Here is a 22883-nt window from a genome sequence, read left to right on the forward strand (position 1 = left end):
ATGCAGGCCTGTCAGGTTTTGAAACGTCCCCTTTTATCAATTTTACTAGACTGTGCTTAACCTGACGCACAATATTTTTAGCGCAACGCAATCTGACTTTCAAAATTCCCTACAAAAGAATGGCCCTGACTAACATTAAACTATACCTTTCACAAATCACTTACCTCACAAAAATCTTCGCTGCTCAAGCTACTGCAATACAGCGAGCGCCACTACTGCCAGCTAAATAAAAGATACAAACTATGGAAGGCACTAACTACTGATAGGGATAGTTAGCAAATGAAAGATATTAATAGAGAACAAACAATGTATTTACCTTGATATCATCATATATATAGCAGTTCATGACAAATTACAAAACTCCGCCATCTCTCTCCCCACATCCACCACTGCTGGCGGCTCACCTCCAACTGCGCAACGCTACGCGCTGTTCACAGCCAGCTGCCTAACACTACAATGGCGAGTATTACAACAATGCAAAGCAGCAACAGACTGCACACGGCACAGCCAGTGATTTTCATACAGAGGTGGCGTTACCAATAAAAAAACCTAAACAGCCTACTTACAGTTTCACGCTGTGGAGCCGTGTTGACGCTGGCACCACACGCTTGTCTTAGTTCTTTCCTCAACTCGCTCCTTGCTGAGCTCTCAAAAGTCGCAATTAATTTGAAACGCGTCACAACGACTTGTTGAGTCCATGCCAGTCGAGTTGCTGCATTTCACCGGGCAATAGCACGGCCGATATTACGAGGTATCTCAGGACTTTTATCATCTCAGTGTGTAGTGGAGAAGGGGGGGAACGTGCATTCTCTGCACCTTAGACTTCTTGTTACTTCTTGATACATTACTTTTACCTAGCCTCATATATATTCTCAGTCTATTTTAATGAGCACGATACGGAACAGGCCTGATTAAACTAAGCCCTTTACCGTTAGCTAGTTCGTCGACCTGGCAGCATCGAGTTTTTGGCATGTAAAGCACTACAAGTTCCATTAACTTCGCCTTTATCCCACGGAACATTTCTTTCTACCCAGAGCAAAATATCGACTTTCCTCCAACGCATTGTTGGAGCTTTATCTATCAGAACAGAGTCGTATGGCTTATCGTCTATTACTGTTGTCGTATACAGAGGAATATTTTGCAGAAAAACATTAACTTCACATCCGGCGAGCGTGTTCTTGGACGAAACTGTTATTGTGAACCTCGTATTCAGATGTACTACGCTATTATCAGAAATGCAGTCCCAACACATAATGCTTGTTCACAATTTGTGACGGTATGACTCTATACGGTGTACAGTACTGGATACAGCGCGTTTTTTCAAAATTAAGGGAGAGTCCATTTTCTGAGAACCACTTAATAATTCTTTGAAAGACATCCTTAACAATATCTTCAGCTGCTTTTCCTGGAATGGGATTTATTATAACACTCGTGTCATCTGCAAACAGTACTAGTCCTGCTTGCTGAAGTTCACATGGAAAAGGAACAGCAGAGGACCCAGAATTGAGCCCTGGGGGACTCCCATTGTGATAATTCCCCATTCACTAGAATTTACCACCCTCCCAACATTATCTGTGTTATTCAGCACAACCTTTTGCTTTCAGTTCATTAGCTATTATTAAAACCAGCTGTGTGTATAGCCTTCAATTCCATAAAAACCGTAAAAAGTATGATTTGATACACACAGTCAAATGCCTTCGAAAGATCACAAACAATACCAACGCCAGCAAATAGCACATTACAACAAGAGCTGACGGACATAGAGACATCCAATGCGTGACACTATTTCGTTCTGTTTGTCCACGGCGTGCGCTTTACCAGCCGAACCACTGGCGTCGTGGTAGTGAAAGCCGGCTCGTCGTTGGTGTTACCTGGGAAAAGGCGTCACGTCCCCTCCAGTGAACCATATGGCAAAAGCTGCAACTAATTTAAATGCACTGTAGAAGTCTCCTGAAAATATGTTGCGTCGAATTGTCCAGAATGTTTTCCAAACCCACTGTGAACAATTATGGCCCGATGACATGACACCGTTGTTTGGGAACATGAAACACATGAATGGCTGCAAACGGCTTCCAAGTAGCCGGACATAAACCAGCGAATGATTGGATCAGTTGTACCAGAGGATACACAGTCAATTCTACGTAAACACAGCCCGCACCATTGCGGAGCCACCACCAACTTGCACAATGCCTTGTTGCCATCTTGGGGTCCATGGCTTCGTTAGGTCTGCGCCAGACTCGATCCCTACCATCAGCTCTTACCAACCGAAATCGGGACTCCTGTGACCAGGCCACGATTTGCCAATCGTCTAGGGCCGTAATCCTATGACTGCGCTGCAGGCGCTGTCGTGCAATTAGCTAAGGCACTCACGTCGGTCCTCTGCTGCCATAGCCCATTAACGCCAAATTTCGCTTCTCTGTCCTAACGAATACGTTCGTCGTAGTTCCCACATTGATTTCTGCGATTATTTTACGCATTGTTGCCTGTCTGTTAGCACTGACAAGTCTACGCAATCGCCGTTGTCTCGATCGTTTAGGGGAGGCCGTCGTCCACTGCATTGTAGCTGGTGACAGGTTACGCTCGAAATTTAGTATTCTCAGCACGCTCTTGACACTATGGATATAGGAATAGTGAATTCCCTAACGATCTCCGAAATGTAAGGTCTCATGCATCTACCTGAAACCATGCCGTATTCAGAGTCTATTAATTCCTCTCATGCGACCATAAACACACCCGACAACTTTTCACACCAATCGCGTGAGTACAAATGACTGCTCTGCCAATGAGCTACCTATTTATACCTCTGTACGTGACAGTGGCGCCATTTGTAACTTTGCTTATCGCTATCCAATAATTTTTGTCACTTTAGTGCACATTACGTGATCGGGAAACTACAGACTGACTTGTGGATGGGAAGGAATATTACGTTTGACTACAACCTCCAAAGAATGGTAAAAACATTGCAACTGGTGTTGAGTGGACCAGAGTTCGTGTCATATAACCGTCACATCACGGTAAGCTAGGAAAATCTCCTTAAGCATACTGTTGTCAACCTCTGGTGGGAGATAGAACACTCGGACATTTACGTAATCCTGTTTTGCGTAACCATGAAGTACTTACGGTACTGTCGCGCTGCTTAAAGGCAATTTGAGGTCCTTGATGCAGAAGTAACGTGCAAACTTGTAGCTCATCCAAATTGTTATCGAAAGACGTAATTATCACAGTCAAAATAGTATGTATGAACCTGATCAGACGTTATATGATTGGTATCAACGAGCCAGTCATGTACCTTCAAAGATCCGGGCCGAGTGGAACGGTGGATTTATCAAAACTGAAGTCTATTGTACCTTTTTTCGGGCTACGTGAGGCATTACGCCTCGTAAACTTCAATTTTTATAACTAAGAGTACACAGAAATTTTCGAAGTAAATTTTATACTTCTAGAGTTAAGAAATCTATAAATATGGCACGCTACACCGGGGGTCGGGAAAAGAAAGCTCCAATGTTTACAGACGTTGTAATTTGCGTCAAGGAACAAAAAACGAATAGTCTTATAAAATTTGATAGTAAACATCATATCTTCGGAGTTATGACCCGGTTTTGTACGAGAAGCTTATCTGGCACACCGAGCACTTTGGCATGAGACAAATGAGGAAACAGCGTACGTACTAGACATTTTCCAGAACAAGGTGTTTTCATTGGTATCGAACAATCTCAGAAGACAGGAATACGTACAGTATTCCAAGGTATATTAAAGTACGTAGCGTATCGGTCAAGTATGTTATTTTCACCTGATGCACCTACAGTGTACATAACGCGCATTACTTGTTGTTACACAGCAGCACATTACTGTAGTTTGTTTCCGTGTCCGTCACTGGACGTGTAGTTCCCACAGAAGGTCTAGTATTCTACTTGGTACACGTGGTCTCCTGCTACGAGCAAGCAGATTAAAGCAGCCTACGGCCATGTAACCTATATGTTCCCATCCATAAACAATGCCGCACACTATCTGTAAAGAAGTTTAGCATCCTCTTGCAGCTTCTGTTGAAAACGGGATCCCTTGCACCACAAACACCGGATCGTGGCAGACCTCGTTGAATTTGTACACTTGATATGGAGCAATAGGTATTAGACATTGTGAAGGGGAACCACGGAACGAGTGTCTGAAGAATAACTTCAGCGGAAATTGTTGCTGAGTCTGTTGTCTGGACAGTCTTCCACGAACCGTCACTCTGTCCCTACCGTGCACACGAGTCCAAGCTCTGTAGTCACACGACTGGCCTACCAGATTGCAATTCCGCCAGTCGTTTCTCCAAACGTGTGCTCATGATCTACAGTTCCTGGCGAAGGCGTCGTTTACCGATGAGGTGGACTTCACGAGAGACGGTATCGTAAATAAACATAATACGCACATATCTGCTGATGCTAACAAACATGCACTTGAAGAGAGATTACAATAGCACACATTTAGTACAGACTATATACCAGTTAGGTTCCTTTCCGAGTATGCTAATGCATCAGCTCCATACTTAACAATCATATAGAACCGTTCGCTCGACGAAAGATCTGTACCCAAAAACAGGAAAGTTGCACAGGTCACTCCAATATTCAAGAAATGTATTGGGAGTAATCCACTAAATTACAAGCCCATATCCTTAATGTCGATATGCAGCAGGATTTTAGAATATATATTGTGTTCGAACATTATGATTTACCTCGAAAGAAACGGTCTATTGACACACAGTCAACATGGGTTTAGAAAATATCGTTCCTGTGAAACACAACTAGCTCTTTATTCACATGAAGTGTTGAGTGCTACTCACAAGGGATTTCAGATCGATTCCGTATTTCTGTATTTCCCGAAGGCTTTTGATACTGTGCCACACAAGCGGCTCGTAGTGAAATTGCGTGTTTATGGTACATCGTCTCAGTTATGTGTCTGGATATGTGATTTCCTGTCAGAGAGGTCACAGTTCGTAGCAACTGACGAAAAGTCATCGAGTAAAACGGAATTAGTTTCTGGCGTTCCCCAAGGTAATGTTGTAGGCCCTTTCCTGTTCCTTATCTACATAAACGATTTGGGACACAATCTGAGCAGCCGTCGTAGGTTGTTTGCAGACGACGCTGTCGTTTATCGACTTATAAAGTCATCAGAAGATCAAAGCAAATTGCAACACGATTTAGAAAAGATGTGCGAATGGTGCGGAAAGTGTCTGTTGACTCCTAAATAACGAAAAGTGTGAGGTCATCCACATGAGTGCTAAAAGAATCTCGTTAAACTTCGGTTACACGATAAATAGTCTGATCTAAAAGCCGTAAATTCAACAAAATACCTAGGTATTACAATTACGAACAACTCAAATTGGAAGGAACACATAGAAAATGTTATGGGAAAGGCTAACCAAAGACTACATTTTATTGGCAAGACACTTAGAAAATGTAACAGACCTACTAGGAGACTGTCTACACTACCCTTGTCCTTCCTCTTCTTGAATACTGCTGCACGGTGTGGGATCCTTAACAGATAGGACTGACGGAGTACATCGAAAAAGTTCAAAGAAAGGCAGCTCGTTTGGTATTATCGCTAAATATGGGAGAGAGTGTCACAGAAATGTTACAGGATTTGGGCTGGAAATCATTAAAAGAAAGGCGTTTTTCGTTAATACGGGATCTTCTCGCTAAATTCCAATCACTAACTTTCTCCTCCGAATGCGAAAATATTTTGTTGACACCGACCTACATAGGGAGGAACGATCACCACGATAAATAAGGGAAATCAGAGCTTGTACGGAAACATATAGGTGTTCATTCTTTCCGCGCACTATACGAGATTGGAGTGATAGAGAATTGTGAATGTGGTTCGATGAACCCTCTGCCAGGTGCTTAAATGCGACTCGCAGAGTATTTATGTAGATGTAGACGTTGATGTAGCATCAAAATTCGGGCAGGCATCCAGGAGAAGACATAGCTAGGCCCTACGTTTTACACAAACGTTGAATGGTGTTAGGTACCATCACTTCCTTCGGTACAAATTAACTATGTTGCTGGAGAATGTGCCATTACATGAACGGGTGTAAATGTGCCACATACATGTAGAGCACTGATCCATTTTCAGCTTCGGGTGAGGCGACACCTTGCACGAGTCTAAGAGGAGCGATGAATTGGTCGGGGAGGGCCAATACCTTTCTCTGGCCGTCCTCGTGACCTTAACGGAGTGCACTTTTGGCTTTGGGCGCATGTAAGGACCTTGGTGTATGTGGTCCCCGTAATTGATGTGGATACACTGCGATAACACATATTCAATGCCCGAGCCGCAGTCCGGCAGTAACCAGGGGAGTTCCAACGAATGCGTGATTCCATGAGATGTTTGATGGAAGGCTGCATCGTAACGGCCGACGGTCACTTCCGGCATACAGGGTGTATCATAATTAATGGAGTAAACACATACAGTTGAATGTTCAAATGTGTGTGAAATCTTATGGGACTTAACTGCTAAGGTCATCAGTCCCTAAGCTTACACACTACTTAACTTAAATTATCCTAAGGACAAACACACACACCCATGCCCGAGAGAGGACTCGAACGTCCGTCGGGACCAGCCGCACAGACCATGACTGCAGTGCCTCAGACCGCTCGGTTAATCCCGCGCGGCTCATACAGTTGAAAGTATAGATTAGTTTCGTTAGTTATGTCATGTTTCGTAGATCATTTACACGATTATTTTATCGATGTGATGTGGAACAAGTCAGATTACAAGATATATATACACACATGGATAGTGCTAATATTAATATTACTGCAATTTTTAGTTCTACATATGGAACTACATTTAGAGGTATATCTTTTTTTTTTACCCGTTCTGAAACAGAAACTCGTCCATGGAATACATGGAATAAATGGAGTTGTCCAGAAGAGATGATTTTAAGCTAGATTTAAAACTTGATCTGCTACCTGGCAGACACTTTATGTTGTTGGGCAAATGATCAAAGAATAATGTACTCCTTTTTGATCAACTGACAGCTACGGATAGAAAGGACCATTTTTCCCTCTAGTGTTGAACGTATGAATGTCACTGTTCTTTGCGATTATTTATAACGAATTTCATTAGCGAATATATGCACTCTGATGGTGCTGTTAAGATACCTAACTCCCTGAATAGGTACCTACGTGACGTCCTTGGGTGAACACCGCTAATTACTCTGACTGCTCTCTTTCGTGCAATCAATACTTTATGTCTAAGTAGTGAGTTACCTCAGTAAACTATTCCATAAGATATCATTGAGTGGAAATATGCAAAGTACGTTAGCAGGCTAATCTGTTTATTACCAAGACTAGCGAAGAGCGAAAGAAGTTGAACTGAATTGTTTGAGAAGCTCAGTAATATGCTTCTTCCAGTCCAAGTTGTCATCAACGTGAACACCCAAAACTTTGGAGAAATCTACCCTGTTAACTGAGACCTGTTCATATGCTACATCAATTGTCAGTATGACACTATTCGGTGTACAGTACTGGATACAGCGCGTTTTTTCAAAATTAAGGGAGAGTCCATTTTCTGAGAACCACTTAATAATTCTTTGAAAGACATTTTTAACAATATCTTCAGCTGCTTTTCCTGGAATGGGATTTATTATAACACTCGTGTCATCTGCAAACAGTACTAGTCCTGCTTGCTGAAGTTCACATGGAAAAGGAACAGCAGAGGACCCAGAATTGAGCCCTGGGGGACTCCCATTGTGATAATTCCCCATTCACTAGAATTTACCACCCTCCCAACTTTATCTGTGTTATTCAGCACAACTTTTTGCTTTCAGTTCATTAGGTATTATTAAAACCAGCTGTGTGTATAGCCTTCAATTCCATAAAACCTGAGTTCGTTTAAAAGTATGACTTGATCCACACAGTCAAATGCCCTCGAAAAATCACAAACAATACCAACTGGCGATAATTTGTTATTTAGGGCTTTTACTATTTGATGGATAAATGTGTAGGTAGCATCCTCAGTCGAGTAATCCTTCTGGAATCTGAACTGTGACATGCTGAGTAAATTATTTTCACTTATATGTAACAATACACTTGAATACATAACGTTTTTCAAATATTTTAGAAAATGAAGTCAGCAATGAGAATGGTCTATAATTATTTAAGTCACTCATGTCCCCTTTCTTATGAAGAGGTTTGACAGTTGCTTATTTCAATCTATCTGCAAAAATTCCCTGTGCCATCGAAGCATTTCACATATCACGAAGGACTCCACTTATTAAATTAGAACAACACTTCAAAATTCCATTAAAGGCTCCATCAACACCACATGAGCTCTTGTTTTTCATTATATTTATAATTCCCTTAATTTCAGTGGGGGATGTTGGTGCTATTTATAAAGGCCTAAAGTCCTGAACAGTGACATTTGTAACAGTTTTCTATGCTTCTTCAACTGAACTCTATAACCCTATTTTTGCTGCTACATTCAGAAAGTGGTTGTTGAAAAAGTTGCAACTTGTGAATTATCACTCACATCATCATTTAGCTTTATTGCTATGGTATGCTGTACACTGTCATACTGCCCCGTCTCCCATTTGACAATATTCCATACAGTTTTAGCCGTACTATTAATTTCAGTCAGAACATATAAGCTTCTCGACTACTTAATGACTTTCCTTAAAACATTACAATATCTTTTGTAGTAAGCAAGTAACATCAGATCCTGACTTATTGTGGCCTGTCCATATATTTCGCTCTCCCTCTTACACAACATCTTAATTACCTCAGTAATCCACGGCTTCCTTGACTTTGTAATGGCTTTCTTGGATAACGTTTCAGGAAAGCCACTCTCAAATATTGAGACAAATTTGCGGTGGAACAAACTGAATTTGGCATCAGCATCATTCTCTGTGTATACTTCATCTCATTGTACCTCTCCTAGACCGCTTTTAAAAATCTGTTCCCTGTTCGCATCAATACCCCTCTCTGCTTTGTATGTACTTGGCTGAAGCCTGTAAGGTGCTATATGTGTTATTTCCATTAATTGAGCATTATGATTAGCTAGCCCGTTAACAACTAGGTACACATTAACTGTTTCTGCCTGAGCACTGTCTATGAAAATGTTATCGATAAGTGACCTACCACCCTGCTACACACGAGTTGGAAAATTTACAACAGATACTAGATTGAAACAACAAAACAAAGATTCTAGCCCATTTTCCTATCCGTATCTTTTACGAAATCTACATTAAAATCACCACAAACCACTAATTGCTTTTTTTGTCTGACATGTATCCCAATAATGCTTAGAGATTTTTCATGAACAGCTGAAAGTTACCTTGAGGGGATCTTAACACTGTTACAATTATTATAGAAGTATATTGCAGTAGCAACTCACAAGCACGTGGTCCAAGGATCTGATATACACAAAAACTATTTGGTTCAATATTGTTGGCTCTGTTTCCAGTTTTTATATAAGTAGCAACTTCTCCTTTTAAATGTTGACTCTACATGAATAAAATGCTAATATGTAATCCCTTAAATTTAACTTCTCTATCCCTGCGATTACATGGTGTTCAGAGAAACACAAAACATCTAAACCTTCAGAATTTACCCTATTTTCTAGGCATTTAAGAAGCTCATATATCTTACTTTTCAATTCTCTAATGTTCTGATGAAACACACAAATTTCATTTCTTTGGATACAGCTACAGACATTATGGCACTGTTCTGTTTTAATCGCTTTCATTACTCTCTGTCTGTAACCTGACTCTAACCTAAGAAAGAAAGTCCAGTAAACATGTAGTCTAAAATGCATTACTTGAGAGCTATGAGCTCTTGTTTATCTTTGCTACTTTGAAACACAACTCTTCTAATGATGAAGTGCTCGTAACTTTTAAGGTATGTGTTTCACAGCACAAGTTTGCTGGATATTTTTTTCTTATTTTGGTCCATACTGCCACTTCCCAAAATATGGAAAGTAAAGAACTTGCAGCAGAAGATATTTGTTTCGCAGTATCGAAGATGAAAAATTGCTCAAAGCTCCTAAGGTATGCATTTTCAACCCTATGTTTACTGAGACATTTTTGTTTCTAGTATCGTGTCCTGTCAATGTTTACCCTATTAATTATGATACACCCTGTATATTGTGAAGATTAGCACAAAGACATGCTGAAAACTAACAGTAGTGGAAGTATTACACAATTCGGAGGATATGAAATTTACGACCAATGTTAACAGGAACTCGTTTCTTCCGTTGTTGCATAATACATCCCCTGTAAATACCGAAACATTTTTTTGCCGGACGCGCTGTACAAGGAGTCGGGGTTTTAAGAAGATATTTAAAAATATCTGGCTGAGTAACAAATTAAGATACGTAAAATAAGACATCAAGTTTCGTCAATTTCTGCAGTAGTGTTGTAGAGAGAAAGGAAACTCTAAAAATAACGTAATCAATATACACTCACTTTCAGATAAAAACAGAAGACCTTGTGTTGTGTCCTGCCTACTCGTCGAATATGGGGTGCCAAGAAAACCTGCTTTCTTGGATCGCTAGACCACAATTCAAGCAAATCGCACTAGTGAATTTGTTACATTAAGAGCAATGACAATACTAAACTTTGGGAATATACAATGGTGTGTCGCAAGAAATTAGCGACGGTCAAATAAGATGTCTCTTCGGTGTATAATACTCCTAACTCAAATGAAACGCTGAAGTCGCTTCTGTAGCGTTTTTAGAACGGCTCGTCTTCACTTCGGCTACGGCCAGACGGATCGACGCGTATGTTCTCTTGTGCTAGACGCCGCTGCTGCCGCGGTGTCGTTCTAGAGAGAGGGTCGGTCAGCGTACTTGACTTTACGCCTTAACATTCCTCCCCCCCCCTCCCCCCCCCCCGACCCAAAAGTGACGGACAGTCTTCGTATAGGGAGCACGAACACGGTGGGGGAGGCAGGAGAGTGGACGCTGTGACGGGTGATGGACTGGAAGCTGTGGATGTAGGAGACGGCGGACTTCCAGTCGTACCCCGCCATCGGGCCTTCGCTCTGCTGGAAGCGTCCCCCGGAAAACGACCAAAAGGGTATGCGTCCACCTCCTTAGGCCCGTAGCAAGATGTAGAAGGCGTCGGCTGCTACGGTGTGAGCGGGTCCAGCTCCATCGGTAGAACGAGAGGAGGCGGAGGAGGCGAAGGCTCCGTCTCCATGGAGTCGTCCCCCAGTGTCGTGGTGACACACTCTTGTTGCTGCTGTGGCCGCGCTGTCCTAGGGATCCGTGAATCTATGGAGAAAGATTCAGAAGGATCACTGTGCACATGACAGTGGAGAATTTGACTGTGACGTCGACTCTACAATCCCTCTGGGCCTCGAATGAGATACATGCATGCGCCAAGTTATCGAAGGATCTCGTCTCACGCCGATCGTCTGCCGCCGCTAAAAGCCCTGTATGATGCGGCGCGAAGCGATACTTACGGTCTTCCTTCTGCGGCGGATGCTGAACACGGTGGAGCAGGTGGAGCTGTGTCCGCTGACGGCGATTGCAAGCAATTCCGCCAGCAATGGGCCATCTCGTGGATACGAATAATAGGAGGCGAGAAACAGTTACAACGCTTAATCCCTGGTGTGTGCGGTGCGACGTTTAGCCATCTGCTGCATGAAGGTTCTGTCAAAACGCTGCACCTCACCATTTCACTATGGATGGAACGGTGCACTAGTAAGATGCTGTATGCCATTGCGTTCACAAAATGTTTCAAATTCATTTGACATGAACTGAGGGCCGTTGTCCGACCCTACGATTTCAGACAAACCTTCCAGGCAAAAAACAGAGGACAACACCTGAATTGTGCTACGTAACGTTGTCGAACTCATTGGCACAGCAAAGGGAAACTTGTTTATACGAGTCAACCACAATCACCCAAGGACTGTTCCAAAATGGCCCCGCAAAGCCTATGTGCATATGTTGCCATTGGTGATTGCGAATTAGGCCAAGCAGAGAACTTTTGTGGCGGAGCGGACAGATTTTCTGCACTAGCGTGACACTGTGACGTCATCAGCTGTTCTATTTGTATGTCCATATCATACCAAGTACAGAGTCTCCGAGCTAACTGTTTCGCACGAACAATCCCCCAGTGTCCTTGGTGAAGTAACTGCGACCCTTCTTTTTGTAAAGCTTAGGGATCAACACAGGTGACTGTACATTGTCATTTTGAACAAGAACCACACCTTGCTGTTTAGTGAGGCTATGCCGACGTGCAAAGTATCGGCGCACAACAGTGTTCTTTACGCTATGCAAAGAGGGAGGCCAGGATGTGCGAATGTGTTTTAGCAAAATGTGCGAGTCTGGATCAGCTTCCATGGCCTGTGCAATTTTCCTATAGTTCAGAGGAAAGGAGTGAAGCAATTAAGAATCCTGAGCATCTATGTGACAACAAGGTGCAGCAGAAGCGTCAAAGTCTGTATCAGGGCGAGTCGGAAGACGTGAAAGTGCGTCCGCATTACCATGTTGAGGCATCGGACGATACACAATCTCGTATTGGTATTGAGACAAGTCCATCTTTGCAATTTTTGGGCAGTTCGTACAGGAACCGACTTCGTCGGATGAAACAAGGACTCCAATGGCTTGTGATGGGTTTCTAAGTAGAATTTTCTGCCATACAAATAATCGTCGAATTTGGCGACACCACAGACAATAGCCAGTACCTCTTTTTCTGTATGTGAATAGTTACACTGAGCTTTGGACCACACTTTTTATGCCAAAGCAATAGGTCTGTCTTCATCACCAATTCTGTGCGAAAGCACTGCACCGATTCCGTAAGAGGAAGCGGTAAACTTGCAACACAACTGGTTTGTCAGGATCAAAGTGAACTAAGCAGCAATCACTGAGCAAAGCATCTTTAAGCTCTTGAGAACATTGTTGGCTCTCGTCTCTCCAAACAAAGGGGACATTCTTGGGACACAAGCGATGTAATAGATCTACGATTTGTGCAGAATTCGGTATGAACGAAATATAATAATTCATTTTCCCTAAGACGGATGTCAGTTCTGTGACACTGTGAAGAGCTGGCAGGTCTCCTATAGGTAATAAATGTGACTGAAGGCGATGTACACCTTGACTGTTTATGACATGACCAAGGTATTGCAGCACAGGTTTAAAAAAATCACACTTGTCCAGTCTACAGTTATGCCCTGCATCAGACAACACATGAGACAAGGCGCGCAAATTTTCAATGTGTTCTTCAGCTGTACGACCTACTACGACAATATGGTTCAAATAGTTTGAACAGCTTGGAACTTGAGTGGTCAGCTGTTTTAAATACCGCGGGTGCGGAAGCACTGCCTAAAGGCAAATGCAAATATTTAAACAAGCCCATATGAGTGTTCATAGCACCCACTTTTTGAGGTTCTTCATATAGTGGTATTTGAAGATATGTGTCGCGGAAATCAGTTTTTGGAAAGTAGCGACCAGCGCGTAAGCTGTCCATAGCAATGGATAAGTATCGATCACAGTTTGTGGATTGACTGTAGACTTAGTCAACACAGAGGCCGGCCGGAGTGGCCGAGCGGTTCTAGGCGCTACAGTCTGGAACCGTGGGACCGCTACGGTCGCAGGTTCGAATCCTGCCGCGGGCATGGATGTGTGTTAAGTACTTAGGTTAGTTAGGTTTAAGTAGTTCTAAGTTCTAGGGTACTGATGACCTCAGATGTTAAGTCCCATAGTGCTCATAGCCATTTGAACCATTTCAACACAGAGGCGAATGCACCCTGAAGGTTTGGGGAGCAAAACAAGTGGACTTGCCAATAGACTAGCTTGTATGGGCGCAATGGCTCTGCTATCTTGTAGTTCCTTAAGTTCAGCAGGGACTTGGTCCCGCAATGTAATGGGAACAGTTCTGGCCTGGCAAAATTTCGGTTGAGCATTAACTTTCACAGTAATATGTGCAACAAAATTGTTAGCCTTCATAAAAGAGTTACGGGAATTCTTTTAGCAAGTTAGTTGCACAGTCTTTACCATTGAATGCAGACACTGACAACACATTGTCCTGAATTCTAAAGCCAAACAAATCAAAAGAATGAAGGCCAAATATGTTCTAACAACAGCGTGATTGTAGCACAGTGAAAGTTACAGTTCAGATATGGGAGTGCAGGCAAAGTATTTTTTCCGAGAACTGGAATGTCTTGCCATTATAAACCGTCAGGTGTGTGCTAGTTTTAGACAGGCGTGGGGAGCCGAACAGTTTATATGCGTACGATTTAGTAATGTGAAAGAGGCACCCATGTCCAAGTGAAATTTGACACGTTTCCCATAAAGAAGCAAATAAACAAAAAGTTTGTTGGACTGGCATAGCAGTGAATAAACTGTTTGCTTCCTAGTTTTGCTAATGACTGTTGCTAACTTTGAATACACTGCATATATTATATTGTCCTTGTGACTAGATTGTGTGAGAGGGCAGAATTCCTATGTGTGTTCTGTTGCAAACAGGCGGATTGTACATGTCCTCCTTGCCACAGGCATAACACTGTGCTTGTCTGGACGGGAACTCTTGCCGTTTGTGCCGTGAATAGCTCTGAGGGCATGACTTAAGTCTGTTCACTGTAGCCGCCTGTGTAGAGAGCTGTTGTGTTGACGCGGCGTGGCAAGCACCTAATGGGCCGGCCACGAGCACGAGGCGACTCGACCCGACAAATTACTGGCTGCTGGAACTTATTGGCCGAGAAGGCACCTGAATCGTACTGACCGAGTACTTGAACTACGTGTCAAATGATGGATCGAACTATTTTAAGATCTGTTCCCTGAGTCTGACTTCAGTTACAATGGACACGATCGCATCACGCAACACAACATCTGGACATAAAGCACAACAAGCACATTCGAATTTGCATTTCCCTCGTCATGCCTTCCAAATCTGTTACCCACTCGCAATAAGTTTGTTCTGGCCTTCTTTCAATTAAAGAATAGGTGCCTAGCTGCTGCCACATACGCTTGTTGGTCGTAATAGTTAGAGACTCTACAACCGGATCATATGAAAGTTCACTTACAGTGGCGTTAGGAAATAGTTTCTGGGTGAGTCTAAACACTGCACTGCTTATCGTGATCAAAAAATGGGGATGTTACACAGAACCTGGTGTGTTGTGAGCAATTATGTGGAATTCAAACTGTTGCAACAACACGAGCGTTTCCTCTTCTTGTTCATGAAACTTGCGAAAAGGCGGTATAGCCCTCGGAGCTGATGTAGGTGGTTGTTGTATTGCCTTCGCTTGATTCGCCAAGAGCTGTTGTTCCGTATTAAGTCGAGGCGCAATCTGTTGCGTCTGAAACCGAAACATTTGTGTTAGCTGCGTTGCATCTACCGCTTGTAGCTGAGGCGCCTGTGCAAGCAATAGGTGAGGTGGGCTGCTCATATCGGAAGATACAAAGGCAAAAACCAGACGAGTCAAGCAAGAAAAATAAGTACGAAAGCATAGAAAATTTATGCAGCACACACCTGAAAGCACTGATTAGCCAAAACACTATAACAGACTGTTAAAACAAGTAAACACCCCTGCAAAGAAAGTACATTCGCCCTCAAACGCAAAGGAAAATCTCTGGCAGCTAGGCTCTGATTTGTCGCTATGGAATCCGTGGACGTTCTCGTTGCCAATGTTATGTCTTGTCTGCTCGTCGAATATGGGGTTCCTAGGAAACTTGCTTTCTCGAATCGCTAGACAACAATTCAAGCAAGTCGTTTCAATTTTTATTACATTGAGCTAAATGACAATACTTAACTTTGGGAATTTACAATGGTGGGTTGCAAGCAGTTGGCGAAGTCTCTTCAGTGTATACAACTCCTAATACAAATGAAACTATGCAGTTCATAAGTCGCTTCTGTAGCGTTCGAACAACGGCTCGTCTTTAACTCGGCTGGGGCCAGGCGGAACGGCGCTTATGTTCTCTTCACCTAGAGGCCGCTGCTGTCTCGGTGCTTCCTAGAGTGGGGTCGGTCAGCCCACTATTGGCTGACGTCGTCTCACAGCCCCCTCTGCTCTGATGTTCTCGACTGACGCGTCGGCGCTTGACGTTACGCCAGAACACCTTGAGAGACTAGAGATGGGGCGTTCATATTTACAGGACGTGTACATTAGTATGTTCGGAAGCAATGGTTAGCATTTGAACCCTGTCGTCCGGTGGGTTCAAGGTCAACATCGACATCGAGGCGCAACACCACCTACCATTAAAATGTGTCTGCAGCTCTCATTTTCGCCATAAACCCAAGGTAATGGTTGAGTGTGCCGACGTGCAGGATCCCTCGCAGATGTATACGCGGAGCATACCGGCCTCGCTGGACAGATCTGCGTCCTCCTCGGCTCCGATGCAACAATGAAATAGTGTAACACATCATGCAATATCAGGTATGACAGTCCGTCGCCGTTTATTACAGCTTGTTTTGTGTCCACGTCGTCCACTTCTCCAACTACCTTTCACGAATGTGCAGAAACATACGAGACGGCAATACCGTATGGAACGACGTCACGGGGGACAGGAATACAGCGCCAACTCAACATCTCATGGTATGGGGTGCTATTGGGTACAACCACAAATCACAGTTGGGGCGTGTCCAGGGCAATTGAGCAGTGTGACCTAAGTCAATAACGCCGTGCGACCCGTAGCCGTAAGCTTTCTCCACAGCACCACAGACGCCATTTTTCAGCAAGGCAACGCACGATCACATGAACACGTGATTTCTTGGTGTCACAGGATGTCAGCTTTTTGCCGTGGCCCGCCAGATCACCAATCGAAAATGTGTGGGATATGGTGAAGCGGTGGGTGCAGCGCTGTGACCCACTGCCAAGCACGATAAACGAACTTTCGAACCAGGTGAATACAGCATGTATGGCTGTACTACAGGACGCCATTTGCGCCTTGTACGAGTTGATGCCATCATGCATGGAAAACGTTATCAGGGCGCAGGGCGGAACCTTTGGCTACCAGGCAACGGGACACATGCTGAACAGAGGTGACTTCAATTCTAATCATTGCTCTGTGAATATCAACGTCCTATGTCTAGTTGTTCAAAGTGTTCTGTTTTTCTCAACATGAGTGTATATTATAAAAGTAAGTGTACAATGTGCATGTCGGTAAAACTCAGAAACTAGTCCCTGTACGATCAAGAGAGTTGTATGGGGTCGTAGCCTTCCGTCCCCCGTCCACGAAGAAGGTGTACTTTTGAAGATATACGGGAAGGCAAGTTTCACCCTCTAGAAATTTCTAGAACAGAACATTGTAGGGTGTTCGGGATCATTCCTGAACATTTCAGAGTATTTAAGAGTTGGGTTGTTTTGGGCAAGGAGACCAGACAGCGAGGTCATCGGTCTCATCGGGTTAGGGAAGGACGGGGAAGGAATTCGGCCGTGCCCTTTGAAAGGAACCATCCCGGAATTTGCCTGGAGCGATTTAGGGATATCACGGCAAGCCTAAATCAGGATGGCCGGACGCGGGATTGAACCGTCGTCCTCCCGAATGTCAGAGTATTTAAGAGCATTCCACAATATTAGAGAATATTCTGGAATCTTCCACAATGCACCCTGGATGTTCTGGACTATTCGGGAATAGTCTGGAACATTTGGGGAGATTCTAGAATGTTCGACAACATCCAAGACCATTGTGGAACACTCCAGACCACTCTCGAATGTTGTGGAATATTTTGGAACATCTTATTCTATTTGTATGTTCTGGAATTAGCCATTCATGAGGCTACCCATTGGAAGATGTACTACAGCAAGAGTCGTTGCGGGTTCGAATGTCAACTACTTATCAGTCACGAACCGAAAAAGTAGTGCAGTGAGTTACTAAAAACAAACAGTGAAGTGTGAGTAGTCAAATGATGCAGTGACTGAATGTAAATCGATAATAAAAGAAGAATAGTGTGTAAAGTGTATGTAGTGTATTTCTTAATAAAAGGTTGATTTGATGGCCATTTTAGACAAAGCTCGAACGTAAAAGAGAAGGAGATCCTGTCAGTTCTCAAGCAAAGCGGGGAAAACGAAAAGAATAGCGAAAAAACGAAACAGACGAAGAGGGCGAAACACATTTAAGTTCCCAACTAGCGACAATGAGTAGTGTGAGAAGCAGAGAAATCGAAGAACAACGAAATGAACAAGTATTAAATAATTAGAGTATGTTTTCAATAATATTTTTGAACTCTTACACTTTATGAAGTATTATTAATAGTTGAAACATGCTTTTAATACCTTTTTTCTCTTATAGTTTATCCTTTTTCTAACTACCACACAATCTTATATCAACTCCCTGAACGAATCCGGATATCCTAGCTAGCTGAAAACAGATAACAAGTTAAAAACAAAAAGGTTACAAAAAAATTAAACATACTTATTTACTATGAGCATAGACAGGCTTAAGCTAGGATAAAATTTGAAAGGATGTTCGTATTACATATCGGTCGGCAGAGCCTCCGCTACTGATACAGCTTCCATTGACGGTCGGAAAATGTTAAAGCATTTGTGGTCGCGAACACCACGCTGACGTGACGGGTCGCCAAGCCCATGGCTGGAACAATGGAACATTGTTTGCACCAAAAATACCTCCGATCATATCAGAGGCAAATTTAGGGCTCTCTCACTCTGCAGAAATGACAGTATTCCAAAAGGTTTACAATTTTTCTTAACTATTGAATTCCTACTAGTTCTCGTTACATTATTAGTTTCGATTATTATTTCATAAATGAATCCAGAAATCAACATAGGAAACAGTACATGATTGCGTAATTAATAACTGAAGTTTTAAGTCCGCAAATAATTCGTAATTACAAATGTGTCTATAAAGAAAATGAGCTGTAATTTCAGAACTTGTACTTACGTGTTATAACATCGAAACTAAAATATTTTATAAACTAATTCCTTTTAATAAAATTTAGGTAGAAATATAACATATTGTGGATAAAATAATATGAAAATTTTCAGAAAAGCAGCTGAGATAATATTGACCTGCCCAGAACTAGAAAAAAGTAAAACTGGTATCGACAGTTACTGTTGAGAATAAGTAATGCTAGTGGATGATGTCCCGTTACACGTCTCTTTACTGACACAAGAGAAGTTACGGTGCGTAGGCATGTGATCGGTAATAACGAGTCCCCGTGAGGTTATCTCAATGCGATAACAGTGTTGCCAGTTGGTATGAAGTCCAATCAAGTCCGGAAAACAGGAAACAGCCAATAAACAGAACAAGCCGGAGTGTATGTTGTATCATCCACCCGAAGCGGCTCCAGACTCCGTACTTCAGGGCTGAGCTGCTTCCCTTAATCGCAGCTACTACCGCACCGCACGTCACGTCTGCTCAGATGTATCTCTCCTCTGTGGCGCCGCTCGAGGCGAGAACGGGCTGACGGAAGCTCCGGCCGTCACGTACCACTCTACTAGGACTCCACAGCTCCGCAGAGTTGTCAAGGAATGTTGTCTGCGATACGAAACTTATACAACACTTTTCTCACAATCCTTCAATCTTCAAGCCGCAGTATACGTGATAAATGGTACGATAACATCTCGAAGTAAACAATTTATAAGGTATACCAAACTTCTATAGTATATGTTCCAATATTAGTCTTCATCTACAATTTTTACCCAGTAGCATCATGGAGTTTATTCCCTAATATGTTAACTCGTCTTCCATAATACTGTCCTTTCTTCTTCTCAGTTTTCAGGATATTTTCCTTTCTTCTCCAATTCCACTGAGAACCTTCTCAATCCTTGTCATTTTCGCCAACGAAAATTTCCACATCTTTCCACCGTACACAATTTAAGCGCTTACATTTTCTTTTATTCCTCTTTTCCCATTGACCATGATTCACATCCACGGAATGCAGTGCTAACATTCTCAGGAATTTCTTCCACAACTGAAGGCCTATCTTTGATAGTATAAGACTTCTGTTGGCCAGGAGCGCTCACTTCACCTGTTGTTTTAGGTCTTCCTCCCTTCCTCCGTCTTGTAACACTTTCCCTCTAAGGTAACTTAATTTCTTAACTTCGTCTGCGCCGAGGTCGCCATTTTTGATGTTAAGTTTTTCGGTATGCTGATTTCTGCTAATCCTCATTACTTTTGTCTTTTTTTAGTTACTCGCAATCATTATTCTGCAGTCACTACTAGTGTAGACTAGTAGCATTACTAACACAACAGATGGATGCTACAAGGTTGACAATCCAATAGTGACAGAATGAGAAACTTCTGGGAACATTAACAAGAAAACTAAACCTAACAGATGGATATACGCACTCTTTAAAAGGTCAAACGAAATAACAGAGACAATTATAACAAAAGTGGCAGAAATAAAGATGGAGGCAGTACAAATTTACTCTTGATGCACTATTTTCTGTACGTTCGTGGAACCTATAGCACAACTTTCTCTGTTATTCGGAACCGTGACTTGACTTTCTATCCGAATAGAACATCACCTTTTACCATTAAGCTATCTAAATACACCACTTCTAGTGAACTATTTGCGATAGTAACAACAGTAACAATACCGGCATCGTTGTAGAATATTCTCAAGGTAACCGAAAGGTAGCTAGAGGCTCCGAAAGTACTTAAGAGAAAGACAGTAAGAAATTAGTGGTAAATTTAGGTGGAATGTATGGGAAATTTTTGTTTCCATTATAAACTGGCGCCGTTAACTAAATTCTTAGAAGTTAATCGAATTCTCAGAGATATATCTACAGAACGCCCCATCGTCCGAGATCAGTTATAGAAAATGGCATTTAAAGGTCAACAATGAAAACACTTTATTATGGCACTATTTACGATTTTTGTTTGTGTAATTTAGCAGATGTTCGTTTCGTGTGCTTCACTTAACAGGTAAATCCACCATGTATTACGACGTTTCAAAACAAAATGATAGTTCCAGAGTTATTAACAGAACGGATGACTGACTGTGACAGCATCGCAGGACCTCACATGTGATTTTCCAATGTTTGATTCCTTTAATCGTCTATGTTATACCGTAATTAATTAAATGCGCACTGTTTTACATGAAAGAAGGCCAGCAAAATTATTTTCTCGTTACCAATGAATGCAATCAACATTTTACTTCATTTAATTTTAGTTCTGTGTCGATTCTAGTTTATTTTGCGTGTCAAACAGTAATAACCAATTAAATGTCCATTCATAATATGTCATCACGTCATCTGCACCACTTTCGTAGTTAGTCTCGGCACAGACTACTCTTATCACCCGTGCTCTGATCAACAATACTAAACACACGTGGATTTCCACATTGATATTCCAGTATACAATACGGAAGGCAATAGAATTAAAATTTTCTAAAGCCGTGGCTACACCTGTATTGCTATATGGTAGCGTGTCCTGTATCCCAAAAAAATGTGATAAAAGCAAATTAGAAGCAACATAAATGAGATTTTTTCGGAAAGTGAGAGGTGTTACCGGAGAATACTGTACAAGAAATGAAGACTTTCGGAATGAATAAAGTATTTATAGTAGTAATCCAATATCGAACAAAATACAACATGTAAAATTCACCTACAACTAATGAGTGCAGAGAGCATCCCATGGCCAGCCATGTTGTGCCAGACAAGAGGAAGAATACACGTAGAAAGACACAGAAATAGGTGTCAGTGAAAAATGGAGATGAAACAGGTACAAGTGCCTAAGCCTCGAGGTGCAGATAAAGAAGAAGAGGAAAGATTTACACCAACTCCCTTTATCACTTCAGTTCTGTCCTTCTTTTCCTTGTTGAAAACTGCATCATAGACACCTATTTTTAGTACAGTAAATCTATCAAATGTCGCTTTTGAGTATCTAATCCAAATTAAATTATTTATCGTTTCATTCCCAAATTAAATTACTTAGCGTTTCATTCACTTTTGCAGAGGAAAAACCATGCACATGAATGCTTTATAGACTGTTAGAGAAGGCCTAAATCATTGGTCGCCACACTTATGAAGTTTATGAACTACCGTACCATATTTAAATCCTTCTGTGAGCTACCAAAAGAAACGAGAACTTAAAATTCTTAAATCTCTTTAATGCCGTAAACTTACACATATTGTAAATATGAAATAAATTTTAAGTGAAGTGTGTACAAGAAAACGAAATTGATTGAATTGTACGTAAAAGGGAAATTTAGATGTAGTTAATTATAAATTATAAATGTGATAAAAGATGACAGAGCTATTAACTTTGTTGAGAAGGATGGCACACTTTTTTGTCATCAGCTAGTTCTTTGATATTAGAAGAGTAGGTAGTAGGTGCCATTAGAACATAGCTGTCCAACCTTCATCGGATACTGTTCTTGTTTTTTTGATTTTTTTTACAAATTTGACATTGGGAAAAGAAACCTCATAAAGATATGTAGAACTGAACATCGCCTTCACTTTAAAACTAACCTGGACCAAAATTGGGTGTTTTCCTTTAGTAAGAAGAGGCCAATTATTTTTCAGAGCTTGAAAAATGCTATTTCAAAGATGATTCATTTTCAAAGTCAATCACTTCCAACTGCACCGGAGCATTACCTTCTTACAACCAAAATGCTCACTGACACAAATAGAAAACACTTCAGCTTCTATCAGTATAAAAGGCGCTCTGACAACTTCTGCAAAGATTAAAATGCTTTTTAAATCCTGGTGCGTCCTGATGAGTAGACCTCCAAACTGAAAGGATTTCAACACTTCTTTGCTGAGTCCTCAGGCCGGTTATGGCTACAATCACTGATATTAGCACATACTTCCAGAGCTACCATTTCAGGAACTGGTCTTCCGCTGTCGGATTACGACGGAGACAATAGTTCTAGATATATTCAAGGCCACTAACCGCACTTCCCCTTCCTCCCCCTTCCTTCTCTTCCATTCCCGATCACCTTCTCCCCTTCCCCTTACCTACAAATGTCCCGCTTTGCTGTCTACCAACCTCTT

The sequence above is a fragment of the Schistocerca nitens genome, chromosome 5 (genome assembly GCF_023898315.1).
Source record: "Schistocerca nitens isolate TAMUIC-IGC-003100 chromosome 5, iqSchNite1.1, whole genome shotgun sequence".
NCBI classification, from domain to species: Eukaryota; Metazoa; Arthropoda; class Insecta; order Orthoptera; family Acrididae; genus Schistocerca; species Schistocerca nitens.